The sequence below is a fragment of the Martes martes genome, assembly GCF_963455335.1.
Source record: "Martes martes genome assembly, chromosome: 9".
Taxonomy (NCBI): Eukaryota; Metazoa; Chordata; class Mammalia; order Carnivora; family Mustelidae; genus Martes; species Martes martes.
The window spans coordinates 100,973,983-100,988,431 of NC_137896.1; the positions used below are offsets into that span (position 1 = coordinate 100,973,983).

The 14,449-nt window shown below is 40.5% G+C and overlaps 1 gene segment (V, D, J or C); it reads right to left on the reverse strand.

Annotated features, from left to right (window-relative positions):
- Nucleotides 1-1,377: 1,377 nt before the first annotated feature.
- The window catches only part of LOC308348998 (immunoglobulin kappa variable 1-5-like), a 507,742-nt gene continuing 494,670 nt past the window's right edge, over nucleotides 1,378-14,449 (reverse strand). Inside the window, exons 3-4 of the V gene segment in view lie at nucleotides 6,145-6,193; nucleotides 1,378-1,935 (exon numbers count right to left, since the gene is read on the reverse strand).

Here is a 14,449-nt window from a genome sequence, read left to right on the forward strand (position 1 = left end):
AATATATATGTACAGAACAGTGCACAGATTGTAATATAATTGTACAGCCTGACAAATTTCCACAAAGTGGCACACTTCGGCTCTTACTTAACCAAACTCCAGCAGCCCCTTCTAGTCCAGTCTCCTGCTAGGCACTACCTCAACCCACGCTCAAACGTAATCCCCATCCCAATTTCTAATTTTTAAGTGGTTTTGAACTTTATATGAATGAAAATATATATAGAATATATCTTCTGTGTTTGGTTTCTTTTGCTTATTTATTTATTTTATTATTATTATTTTTTATTATGTTCAGTTAGCCATTATATAGTACATCATAAGGTTTTAATGTAGTGTTCAATGATTCATTAGTTGCGTGTAACACCCAGTGCTCATCCCAATACATGCCTTCCTTAATACCCATCACCCGGTTACCCCATCCCCCCACCCTCTCCCTTCTGTAACCCTCAGTTTGTTTCCTGGAGTCCAGAGTCTCCCATGGTTTGTCTTCCTCTCTGATTTCTTACCATTCAGGTTTACCTCCCTTCCCCTCCTCTCTATTCTTTTGCTTATTGTCATGTTTATGGGACTCATCTATGCCAGTGGGTATAGTTATAATTTAAAAAATCTCCCTCTGTAATAGTATTTCAGTGTGTAAACACACTACAGCTTAGTGACCCATTCTATTATTGGTCAGCATGTGGATTATTTCTTTTATAAATGAGGCAGCTCTGGAAGTTTTTACATGGGTTTTTTTGGTGGACAGAGACACAGTCACCTAGGAGTGGGATGGCTAGGTTATACTGTATGGAACTCTCTCAGCCTTCTAGGACTTGCCCAACATTTTAATGAACATTTTTAACTTTGCAGTGTAGTGAGACTTAAATTAGGTTTGTATAAAGTGCTCAGTGTGGTCTTCGGCTGATAGAGACATATTCCATTAAGTTGAAGGGCCATAATGGAGTTTAACATTTCCTTATTGCTTGTTCATTTAGACCATTTTCATGGTCTTGTGATTTTATGTAATGTTACAGTGAATGACTCTTGAGAGATGTTTCTTTCTTTTGAAAAATTTGCTTTTGGTAAATTCTCCTGGTAAGTTCTGCTGGATCAAAAAATATGTGACTATAAGGACTGTCACTCTTCAAAGGCTGCAGAGGGCCTCTGGAGAAGGGTAAGATGAGGAAGCAGGCCGTTTATGCCATGACCCAGGGGAGTGGGATGTGAAGACAGGTGGCTTACGGCTTTCACAGAGGAGTGTCTTGTTGAAGGCTGTAGGGTAGGGTAGAATGGGGGATGAGGACTTTTATAAATGACGCTGTATTTTATAGCAACTCAATATTTAGTTTTTTAGAAGATAAACTGGGTAATTGGAAAAAAAAACACACACACCAATGTATAACAACCATTAAATCAGGAAGAACAGGGAAATCACAGGTGCAAAGATTCACTTTATTTATTTGTTCCCCCCAAATATTATTAGCATGATTAAAGCCAAAGGGGGTGGTAGTAAGGTGGGGAGAGGGGCCTGCAACAGGGGTGGGTCTCTGATGGGGAAAGGACCAGAGGCCTGATGGGGGAGGCAGGGAGGCTGGGACTGAGGGGCGGGTGGTGGGGGCTGCTAGGCCACTCACTGGCACTCGCTCCTTTGGAAGCTCTTGACAAGAGGGGAGGACAGGCTCTTGTGAGTGACCTCACAGGAGTACGTCTCATGACTTTGGTACTCCGTACTGGGCATCGTCAAGGTGCTGCTGAGGCTGTAGGTGCTGTCCTTGCTGTCCTGTTCTGTGACACTTTCCAGGATGCCTGTGTTTTTGGTAACACCATCAACCTTCCATTTGACAGTGACATCTCTGGGGTAGAAGCCATTCAGCAAGCACACGACAGAGGCACTGCCGGTGTGTAACTGGTCCGGAGATGGTTGGAACAAAAAGACGGATGGCTGGGCATCATTCCCTAATGAAGGAAGCACAGAGAATGGTCTCTGAGTAACACGGAAGTTCTCCACTTGTGTCTGTTGTTAGTGGGCAGTCCCAGAGCCCGGAAGGGACAGACAGAGCAGCTTATCCTGGGTAGCCATGAGGGATGCCAGGAAGCAGACATACCATCTCCACCATCTTGAGTTTTTCTCTAGCTTCCCCCTCTTAAGAAAGTTTTAAATTGTTTTGTTTGAATCTTTGCAGCCATTTTGAGGGCTTTTTGCTTTTCTGATCTCACCTTTCTGACTTCACTTTACTGCCTCCTGCAGTAAACACGAATAGTTCAGTTAAAGACACAAAGGCCATTTCATCTGAGCCCCTCAGAGTTGAGAAGTGAGAACAGGTCTTGGACACCCCCTGACACAGATCATTTCCCCTACACCTCTCCCAGAAGTATGCAGTGAGAGCAAGCTGCCACGTCCCTCCTTGGGTTTTCTCTGAGGGTGTTAGGGCCAGACCCACCCTGTAGAGTGGCTCCAAGCCCTGAGTCTGTGACTGGGTCGGGGTGCAGCCCCGTCACCGTCTGTGATGAGGCCAGCAACTCTCCTGCCTCTCACAGAGGACTTGAAGGAAGGCAGAGCCCTGGGCTGAAGGCTGTCATCATGTGGGGAGATAACAGACCAGACCAGGGGGGTCAACGGTAACTTTGGCCACCTGCCTACAAGGAACCAGCTAGCTTCAGTTCTGACCGTGAGCAGCTGCCAGATGGCCTCCTGGAAATCCCCACTGTGGGCACTCAGGCCCTCTAGTTGGAGAGCAAGAGCTACAGTAACACATCCAGAAGCCTTGGTGGAAGAACGCCGCCGATAAGTGAGCAGCTTTGTGTAAAGTTAACCTCCATTAGCCAAGCACTTCAACATAAGATGCTAAACTTTTTATGTTTTGATTTTTTTTTTCTCTTTTAACCTTCACTACTGATTTTTTTTTTCAGAGAATTTTATAAAATAGCTTTGGCAGCAAAATAATATGCATTCTAGAAAAAAAGGAGGGACATATTCTATGAAGATACTCCTATCTGGGTGAATCCTTGACACCTTGAAAATATCCATCCTGCGTTAAAATGTTAAACAATTAGTACATTTGACGTGGAAATTCTTATAAGACATTTTATTCGCTTTCCATGGAATTTAACATTTGTAAAAGAGTTTTTAAAAGGCTCTAAGACAGTTTTAAAACAGTTTCAAATACTTACATAGTTTAAATAGCACTAAAAGAGTTTTAAGAGTATTAAAACAGCCCTAAAATGTCCTATTTAATTGTAGCAGACCAAAAATAATCTTTCTTATGCATCACCTCTGAAATCAGCTGAAGTAAACAACAATTACTAAATTACTAAACAACAATAACTAAACTTTTTAGAAGATATGGGATTAAAATACCCAGACTAATTTTCTATCACAGAAGAAAGGTATTAGGAAATATGTTTAAGTTTTTATTAATTTGTGTATGATTAGATATTTTGTACAATGAAAATATAATCCTTCCCAAGCTATTACATTTTTGAAAATTAAAAACATGTCACAAATTTATCTTTTCTCTAACGGTGGTTTAATGTGAATTCAGTAAAAAGTTGATAGGTCAAAACCAGAGTGGCCAGATGGCCTTAAATTAAATTTTTGCTGGTAGGGATTTTGCCCTGAAGGAGTGACATATATTTCTTTCTTTTAGATTGCACTTTTGTTATTTAAATACATTTGATGAGAGGAGATTGAAATGGCTACATGTTGTTGAAAAAAATAGTAGCTTTAAGTTCTTTACAAAAAATTTTCATTATGAAGGATATAGTAATGAATGTGAATTTTAGTTCTGAAATCTCTGATAAATCAGACTTCTCCCTACTTTTTCTACGTGAGCTCAGAGCCCTCCACATTTCTATTCTCTTCTGTTAGCGCCTTGACTTGTATCACTGTGTCGGAAAAGCCGCCACAGCGGAGTGGAAGAGGCCGTGGCGCTTAGCCGGTAGGCGCACTGCCACATGGGCTCTGTGGCCAGGTCACAAAAGTCATTCAGTCACGACAGAAGACCGCCACGATGCGTACAGACCACGCAAGCCATGCCGTGGCTTCTTTGGTGGTATTAAAAAATGGCCAGGTAGTAACGAGGGAAATAAAAGATAATTTAAAAAATACTAAAAACTATTTAGTATTTTTCTACAAATCCGTGGGCATTTAAAACATGCAATTATTTTATTTTCCTTCATTTAAACGAATTTCTTAAAAACAGATTTTGGCGACCACCATCTTTTCACCATATATGATAAGAAGTCATTTCACCGTTAGTCTAATGTAGAAATTGGATTTTTAAAAAGGCGGTACCTCTCAAGATATAGAATCTCTGTAGAATTTCTGAATATTGGCAGTTTATCACTCATTTTAGACTCTAAAGATGACACTGCTGCTGGTTCTCAAACTGTACATATCTTCTACACAGCAAACAAGTGTACTTTTCTAACTTCTTACTGACTTTTCACGCATCCTATTGATTTGTTATTTTATAAAATAATTTATCAAAGGAGAGGAAATAGACTAAGAAATTTCTCTTCTGTATTACACATAACGAGCAAAAATCAATATAACATTTGGCAAAACGCAACAAAAATTAGTTTGCTTTTTCTCTTGGGTGCCAAAGATTCTTTTTCATACTATGCTAATTTTTTCCCTTTTGAATTTTGCAATTTAGCTTAAATTAATCTTTTTGTCTACAAATCCATTTCTGCAGCTGAGTTTAACTTTGGAAATTGATGATAAATTTGAAATGGTCTCATGTACTCATCTGCACAAAATTCAACCTTAAGCCTCTAAAAGTCAGTACTGGCAATTAGACCTAAATTTCAAAAAGCAATAGAGAAAGATTACTTACGTTTAATCTCCAGACGTGTCCCTGGGCCAAAGCTGTCCCACTGTATTCATTTAATTACTTTCCCCTCAGCAAAAACCTCTGTTTGCTGCTAAGCTCATTAGGTTGATGGATGGAGTGAAAATCTGGCAATTTAGATGCCACGTCAACTAACTAGCTCCTCTCTCTTTGTTGAGACAAACTGATTTTCAGTACCTTACTCATCTGATTTTTGGAAGAATCCCACTCTCTTTGGAATTGGCCTCAACTCACATCCCACACATGAAAACCCTCAGATTTCACAACTCGACAAGGAAAAGGACTAGAAAAGTGTACTTACGTGTGATCTCCACCTTGGTCCCCTGGCCGAACGTGAGCCACAGTGAGGGCTCTGACGCTTACCCCTTATCAAAAACCTCCTTCTGACACCCGTCATAGAAGAAAGGCCAATGCAGAGAAAAATCCAGCTCTTTCTCTCCCATTCTCCCCCACAATTTTCATCACAAACTCAACCATTTGCTTGGCTGAAAAATTGGCTGTTTTCTAGTTTTCTGCTATTTTACTTTTGGGTCACCAGGAACAGCTCATTTTACTAAAATGTCACAAACTTGAACAAATGATGCAACAGGACAAAAACCTCACAAAGAATTGAGGAAAAATGTACTTACGTTTGATGTCTAGTCTGGTCCCTTGGCCGAAAGTGAACCACAGTGATTTCCCCTAACCTCCCTCTGTACAAAAACCCGCCTTGAAAAGGTAGCAAGCCTCGCTCCCCCGTTACCCTATTTTGATTTGGAAATCTTAAAAATGAGTCCTCAGCTAGCCTCCAGTGGAACAATTTTCCCTCCCCTGTACCTAATCTGGGAATGAAATTTGTTTTATCCCTGACTTGTAACTAATTAAAACACATGAAAAGGAAAAAAAAAAAAAAGCAACAAACCAATTAGAAACAGTGAAGAACCGGTTGAAAAAAATACTTACGTTTTATCTCCAGCTTGGTCCCCTGGCTGAAGGTGTACACACAGTAATGCCTCCTAACTTCCCTCCTATACAAAAACTGAGTTTCCTTTTCTGACAATCAAGCAAGGCTCTCTTTCGAATATGTAATTGTGCTTGCCAATAAATTTCTGAAACTATCACTTAGATGAGTTATTCTCACTCACTCACTCACTGAATTTTGTTCTTCATAGAAAAACATGCAACCAATTTTCCAATTCGTTTACAGATTTTATCTTTGCCCCAGAGGATGTCAGGGCCTGGTTTCAAAGAATCGGCTTCTATAGATCCCTTCCCAGGCATGAGGACCGCAAGATACAGACAACTGAGGAAGGAAGGTTTGGGTTTTACTCACGTTTGATTTCCACCTTGGTCCCTGCGCCGAACGTCCACCACAGTGATAGCTCCCCATCGTGTCACTGTACAAAAACCCTTCTCACTGAGGGGGAACTGAGCCCTCGGTCAGTGGCTGAAGCTTCACGCTTTTCCCGGCAGTTGTGGAAAGCCTAGGGCTTCCCTGACAGAGAGTGTTTCCTTAGGTGAGATCTAAAATCCTAGAAGAGGATATATTTACTTATGTCTGTGGCCTGATGGTCCCTTTCTTTAGCAGTATACCATATCTGGACTGTTTCTTATCTATCTACCTATCTATCGGAAAGTAGGCTGAATGGAAATTACAAAGAAAACAAACAAGTTTTAAAAATTGAACTCTTTTATGCCTTCTCCTGGGACTGAGGGAGATGTTGCAGATGATAAACCTCATTCAATGTAATTATGGGATTCTAATTTCTCTCAGTTAAGAATAATTAAAGAATGTTTTCCTATTTGAACCTCTCCTTTGCCATGATGTTGTTTCAAAAAAGGCAGACTAAATGTATATCAGATCAAGGCCCATGATTTAAAGGTATTTTGGTGTTAAGCTATAGATGACCCATGAAAATAAAACAAAGATTAATAGAGATTTTATTTATTTTAGGGTAAGAGTGTGAGCTGGGTGTGGGGAGAGGGGAGAAGGGCAGAGGTGCCGGGAGATGGAAGACTTCTTGCTGAACTCGGTGTGTGGAGCCCAGTGTGGGGCTTGATCCCGTGACCTCGAGACCTCGAGACCAAGCCCTGAGCTGAAATCAAGACCCAGACACCCAACTGACTGAGCCACCTGGGTGCCCCTAAAACAAAGATCAATAGAGTAGAAATTGAACTCTACTTAGTTGGTTATCTGTTGTCCACCATGTTCAATGAGCTGAACCAAGTGCCTACTGTCTTTGGAGCTTCCAGGGAATCATGCAATGCCATGGTGTTTCCATAGTAACCCCATCAAGGACACTGAAGATCTCATCTTGTTTCAAGTGCAGCTCTACTTGTTGTAGTCTTGTTTCCCTCTTAACCTTTCATCCCCACTTCAGCATACGTTTCTCTTACCATCTTCAATTCCTCACAGTTCTTCTGTGGCTTCCAGCTCTTATAAAACTCTCTTTCTGCTTGGAAACACCTTTGCTCATCTGCATTAGCTTGTGAACAATGAATTCCTTCAAAACTCAACTCAAGAGACCTTCTCTTGGATTATCTCCTAGCAGAGCACAGAGGCAGATCTAGAAGACCTAATTGTTCTTGTCTGCTCTCAGATTCTTTCTACCTTACTGGATTTGTAAACTGATGTTTCATTTTCTTGTATTAGGAAGACCCAGTCCGTATCTTTACTTGGCAAATATTCAACAAACATTTGTGGAATGAAGGAGGAAAAAAACACCTAATAATGAATTGTTGAAAGTCAATAATGGACCAGAACTAATAAATTATAATAGATCAAGGACTAATACTGACCATTGCAACAGTGAGTTTTACAAGAGAAATCCTAGGTGGTTTCCTTGATTCTGTCACTGAGATCTTTGCTATTGTCTTTAATAGCAAAATTAGCAGCGGATCTCCCCAGATGATGAAGAAAGAGAGGACTCTTGGAGGTAGAGAGGAGAGTAACTGGCAAGTGGACCTTTAGTGTGCAAAATAGTTGACTGAGGACATAGTCAATATAGATCCTAAAAAAGATAGAGTGATACTCTCTGCAGAGATACAAGCAATACCAGTCATTGTACTTGACATTTATGGAGTGCTTAGAAAGTGTCTGACATTGTACATGAATCATCATGTTTAATTATCCCCCCAAATCTGGAATCCAAAACTGATATTTTCCCTATTCTGTAGATGAGGAAAGTTGAGTGCAGAGACTTTAAGTAACTTCACCATAGCAGTGAGTGGTAGAGCTGGCTTTGATATCAGAGTTCATACACTTCATTGACCCTGAGAGTAGAAACACCCAATACAAGCAGCATGGATGGCAGAAACCCTTGGAGTGGGGGAAGGAAAAATAAATTCCATAGCTTGTCCTAGGTTGGAAATGAGTAGACGAGTGTGCTCAAATGTGTATACAAGACTGCTCATTGAAATGTTGGTTAAAAGTTGAAGAAATGGAAAATAACTGAAATCTTCATCAATGAGAATTTAATTAAACTAATTATGTTAGAGCTTTGTGATGGGACACTAAGCAACCAGAGGATGAAGTAGGTTTCTATATGGTCACAAGGAAGGGGTTCATGAAAATATGGGCCATGGAATGGTTTATTTTGTATGATATTCTGATTCTGTTTTAATGGTTTTATATATATATGGATAGAAATACAGGGTAATTCCTGAAGGAAATACAATGAGCCATACTCAGTAGTTATCTGCTTGGCTTACAGAGGTGTGTTGTTCGGGAAGAGGAGAGCAGTGACACTTTCTCCCCTTTTGAATATTGTCTTGTTTTTAGTAATTAGGTGAATACATTAATTTTGTGGTTTTTCAGGATGCATATGCTTTTAATTTAATTTTGTGGCTTTTCAGGTTTTTTGATGCAGAAAGACTATCAATTTTGATAAAGAATAAACTGACTTTGCCTACTAGAATTCTCAGTATTCATGTACAATGTATAAATATGATTTTAAATGATATACACACATTAAATGATATTCCACTGCAGAACCTAATTGCTAATTGTCAATTAAACTTTTTCCTATAATCTTTAGATTAAGAATGCAAAAAAGGTTGTTTTCCTGGTTCTGTGTAGGAGATATTTTTACAAACATAGGAGGCATATGGGTGACATAGGGGCTGGAAAATGGGAATGATAAAGATGACATGGCTCTACAAGGGATTATGTTGCTTAATGAATAACGTGAAATTGGTATCGAATATGAAATTGGGATTCAATGTGAAGAGTACAACTGAATGATTGTACTGAGAGAGTATTTTCTACTAATAGAAAGTGCTTATAAGAACCATTGTGGCAAAAACTATTTTATTGATCACATACAGTAGTGATCGATAAGAATGGCTATTGTGATGTTGGAACATAACAGGGATCACTGAGAAATGGTTGAGATCCTTAATATATGTATGGTTCATTATTTGAAGGCAAAGTTGTCTTCGAAACATCTGTGAGTTTCTGTCAGGATCTATAATTCTACAAAATGTCCGTGATGGACCTTGACAATACTGATTTTACTGAGGAAAGGCAAAGTGCCAATAAACTCATCTGAGAGGTTCTTGGGTTTGTATATAAGAGTGATAGAAATAGAAATTTGGGGGCAGTATTCCAACAAACTCATCAATGAAGCTGTTCCCCATTTGGGTCCCAAGAAAGTTAGATTCTTAGAATAAATTCTAAACTGCTTGTGAAAGAGAGAGAGAGAGAGGAGGGGAGAGAGAATGAGAACGAGAGAGACACCAAATGCCCACCTGTAAGTCATTCTGAAAACTATTGGTAAACTGTCTTATCAGTGTTCTTCACATCTGACATTTCAAGAAGCACCATTTTTGCTTTTCATTTGGCATAATTAACCAGCCTATTTGGAGTGGTCTACCTTACTCGAAGCAGCAACATATAGTAAGTCAACTAGCTTGTCAGGGACATATGGCATAATTTTGCTCTTTGCAAGACTTAATTAAGGGATGGTGGCTTCCTTACCTGGCTCTGGAATATTTGTGTCTGATAATCCATCTTGAAGTCTGTGGTTCAATATTTTTTTCTAGCTCATCAATCACAGTAAAGTCCAAGGTAGGTGATTCTTTTTACTTCAGCTTGACTCCTCCATAGGTTTGTAATGCCTGTCATTTGTACTTGATTTATGCTGATATCCCACGAGATGAAGACAAAATTCCAGAGTCCACATTCAGTGGTGCCTAGAACTTGATTGATTGCCAGTCTTCCAGCTAGAGTGCCACAGACATCTGTCCTGAATTCCTAAGGGGTAAAGCTGTCCGCATAGCCGAGAGGGAGGAAGACAGAGGAGGTCACTTGAGAAATTGCTGCTTCCTTGCAGCTTTGGAGCTGTGTCTGTTTCCACTCATCCCTGAAGAAAGAGGAGCTGAGAGAAGCAAAGTCCTTTACCCAAACATGTGCACGTGTTTGTGCCATAAACATGACCCAAGATTTTGGACCCGCTTTGGAAAATGTAGATGCTCGTGTTTTCAAGAAGACATTCAGGCTACAGATATTCTCTGACTTCCTAGAGTGAAAGAGAAAACATCAGTAACAGTGCTGGGGTGTATTACCCTTGGAGAGGCTCAGCCACTCAGATTTACATATTGAATGTTGTGGTTTCTGGTTGATTATACACAAGTGATGAGTCCCTTGAGCTCTGCTCTGGAGTTCCCTGTCCCTCTTTGTTTGTCCCCTTGACCCTAGCCCTGTATCCTCTCTCTTATCCTGCCACTGAGAAATGCATCCTGGAAAACTACTGTGAATGGGCTAGCTCTGGATGCAGTTGTGAAATTGATGAATTCAGGCTTGGTGCTTCATACTTTCTTTTTTCTTCTCTGTTGTTGAATCTTCAGGTTCCTCATGGGTAGTCTGCTCTTCTCCCTCGTGGCTCAGGATGTGGTGTGGTATGCAACTGATGAATCACTCAGTTCTACCTCTGAAACTAATAATACAATATATGTTAATTAAATTGAATGTAAACAAAAAATAAAAAAAAATGGGATTAAACTAGGCTGGCTCTTGACTCTCCCTCCCATCCTAATCAGCATATACATTTAAGGGATATTAGTCTGGTGCTTGTAAAAGAGGAAACACAGATCACTCCCTTCTCCATTGTCCTCCTTCTCCCTCCTGACCCCAGTGTCCTGATTATCCTGGCTGATACCTAGAGTTCCAAACAAGACAGAAGGATGAGAAGAGGGCAGGCCTACAGCAAAACAAACATACAAATATCAACGTGGAAATCCAACTGTTTGAAACAGGGAATAATTGGACTTTTATTTATTTTATTTATTTATTTATTTATTTATTTATTTATTTATTTACAGGCTCCCTGCTCAGCAGGGACCGATGTGGGACTCGGTCCTGGGACTCCAGGGTCATGACCTGAGCAGTCATTTAACCAACTGAGCCACCCGGGCGCCCCAATAATTGGACTTTGAACTAAATATAATGCATCTGTCCACCACTCACTCAAAATCCCTCTTGTAATGACAGAAGAAATATAAAAATGAGAATAAATATATTTTGTGGTTGTAGAATAATGAAGGGGGCTATTAAAAAAAACGACATTTGTGGAAAATCACAAAGATTTAAATTTTTTTTTAACGATTTAAATTTTGTGATTGAATTGATGCAGAAACTGAAATCTAGTATCTTCCATTCCATTGCAAAAATAGGAGGGGTCCTTGACACAGCCAGTACTAGTCTTCCTCACAAAGCCCCGGAAAATGCATACTTCTGAGTTACCAGGGCCTGGGTCTGGGGTGGGATGGGTATGCCGCCCAAGGGGGACTAACACCTGGGCTGCCTCCACTGATCTTGCTTGCACTCACCTTTCAGGCCATGGGGATAGTGATGGAAATAAAAGAGGGTAAAGTTACAGGCACTCCAAAGCAATGGGATAAAATAAATCTTCCAGGTCGCTAGAGGAAAAAGAGAAATGGACATCAGGAAAAGCAAATAAAAAAATCAAGAGGAAAGTATTCGATAAATAGAAATATCAAATAAGATGGTGGGGTGCCTGGGTGGCTCAGTGGGTTAAAGCCTCTGCCTTCGGCTTGGGTCATGATCCCAGGGTCCTGGGATCGAGCCCCACATCGGGCTCTCTGCTCAGCGGGGAGCCTGCTTCCCCCTCTCCCTCTGCCTGCCTCTCTGTCTACTTGTGATCTCTGTCAAATAAATAAATAAAATCTTAAAAAAAAATAAGATGGAAAGACTAAGTCCAAATAGAACAGTCACAGACTATAATAAATGTTAAGTTATGCAGAATTTGTAAATGAGGCGAGATGACTATTGATAAAAATTCTCTCCTTGACCAGACTCTGCTCAGGCTCCTCTGAGCTCTCTTCTCTAGTGGGCTCAGAATTTTGTGTTCATCTTTGCATGGTCCAATTTTAGCAAGAATCCTGCTAAGTCAGTTTAACTAGAATCCCCCTTGTTGATATCTGATCGCAGTCAACATCTGACGGGCTTCCTCAGCCTTCCCTGTCCCCGGGGGACGTCTGATCACCGAGGCTTGCTTTCAGCAAGAATCCTGTTAAGTCAGTTTAACCAGATCCTCCCTTAAAAGGGGTGTTTTCTCTTAGTTATTTTCTATCCACTGACCCCCACATTGCTCCCTGGCTATGAATTCCCACTTCTCCTTGTGTTGGAGGGAGGCCCAATCTCTCCCTTCCGCGGCAAAACCTCATTGCGTGGGTCCTCCCACTTTATCCTATGATCCTACTAGGTCTGCCTTACTTTTCTTCAACTCGTGCCTTGAGTAATTGTTCTTTAACACTATGTATCCTTTCAGGGTTATTTGACTTGCTAGGGAAATAAAGATTTTTACTTTTCTAAATACAACTGATTAATTACAACTGATTAAAAACTGGATCTCAAAAGGTTGGATCAGAGAAAATGGATGGCATGAAAATGATAAATTATTTTTGTCTGAGAGCTCTAATGCTTACAGTCTTACTGCTGTGTAAGACATTAACCAGTTTTGCATCCTATTTAGTGATCTTATTCTGTCATTGAAAGGGACGTGTGTGTCTGTGTGTGTGTGTCTGTGTGTGTGTGTGTGTGTAGACTAGACATGTCTTCCTTTGAGCCAGCTTTATCATCTGGTTTTGTCATTAATAAGTTAAGTGAATCTTTGACTCGTGTTCATAATATATATGCATGAAAACTATCTTAATTTTTTAAAAAAACTTATACCTTAAAAATATAAATGGAAACATTTCACAATAGAAAGGCAAAGAAGAGTGACTAAAACACACAAGTCCAGCCATATGCTGCTTACCTGAGATGGAACTCAAACAAATACATAAAATGATTGGAGCAACAAATGCAAAAGAGGAAGACATGTCAGACAAGTGCTGACAGAAGGAGGATCAATATGTGATACCAGAAACACTGAATTAGGGGCGCCTGGCTGGCTCAGTGGGTTAAGCCTCTGCCTTTGGCTCAGGTCATGATCTCAGGGTCCTGGGATCGAGCTCCATGTTGGGCTTTCTGCTCAGCGGGGAGACTGCTTCCCCCTCTCCCTCTGCCTGCCTCTCTGCTTACTTGTGATCTCTCTCTCTCTCTCTCTCTCTCTCTCTGTGTTAAATAAATAAATAAAATCTTAAAAAAAAAAGAAAGAAACACTGAATTAGAGGAAAGAGCACTTTCAGGGACAAAATTAAACTTGGTAAGTGATACATAAAAAATGATCAATGATACGACCAAAGATCCCAGACTGTGGAAATGTATTTGCATCAGATTGATTTGTTTTTGTGAATATCTTCTGGGAGTCATGCGATCAAGGAGGTAGGTATGGTGACTGCCAGTTTGCCCAAGCAGAGAAGATGGCTGGGTCTTGGGACTCAAGGAGGGCCTGTCCCTGGGGACTCAGGGATCAGTAGGGGCTGAGAGAGAGGCTCTGGTGGTGGTGGTAGTTGGAGAGGTGGGGAGGGTGAGATCATACCTGACATCATGGATGTCACTGGAAGGGCTGTGCCTCCAAACCTCTAATTATGCTCACACTCACTTATAAGTGTTCATCTAGTAGGAACAGTCTGGTCAGGTTGCTCTTATTAAAGGGAATGAAATGCTTTCAGTCAAACAGGGAAGTTTGTTGAGACTAGTAGCTCGGGTCAGGGGCTCACACCTGGGCTAGGAAAGGGGAGGCGTCATGACATTCTCACCTGACTGTATCCAGTCAGAAAGGAGAAATTCCTCAAGAGGGGAGGTCCATGTGCTCTTAGAAAAGGTGGGGATGCAGTTAGGAAAGGGAATGTCCATTGTTCTTTGTTCCTTCTATGTATTTTGAACCCAAAGCTGGTGAATTACAGTATTTTATTATAGATGAGTTCTTACTCACCATTGTGCTTTCAGTGACTAACAAATATGTCTGGCATCCAGACACATTTACATACCTATGGAATAAATGAATGAAATGAACAAGATTGTTCAGGAGTCAGGGGAGTTTTCTCTTTGCTTTGGCGTCCTCTAGCCTTTGGTAGTTTCTGAAACCTTGGAAACTGATGGTGGTGTCTCAAACTGGGATTGTCTTAATGAAAGCTGACCCCGAAACCCTGTTAGAATGGAGTATTATGCCTCCATCAGAAAGGATGAATACCCAACTTTTGTATCAACATGGGCAGGACTGGAAGAGATT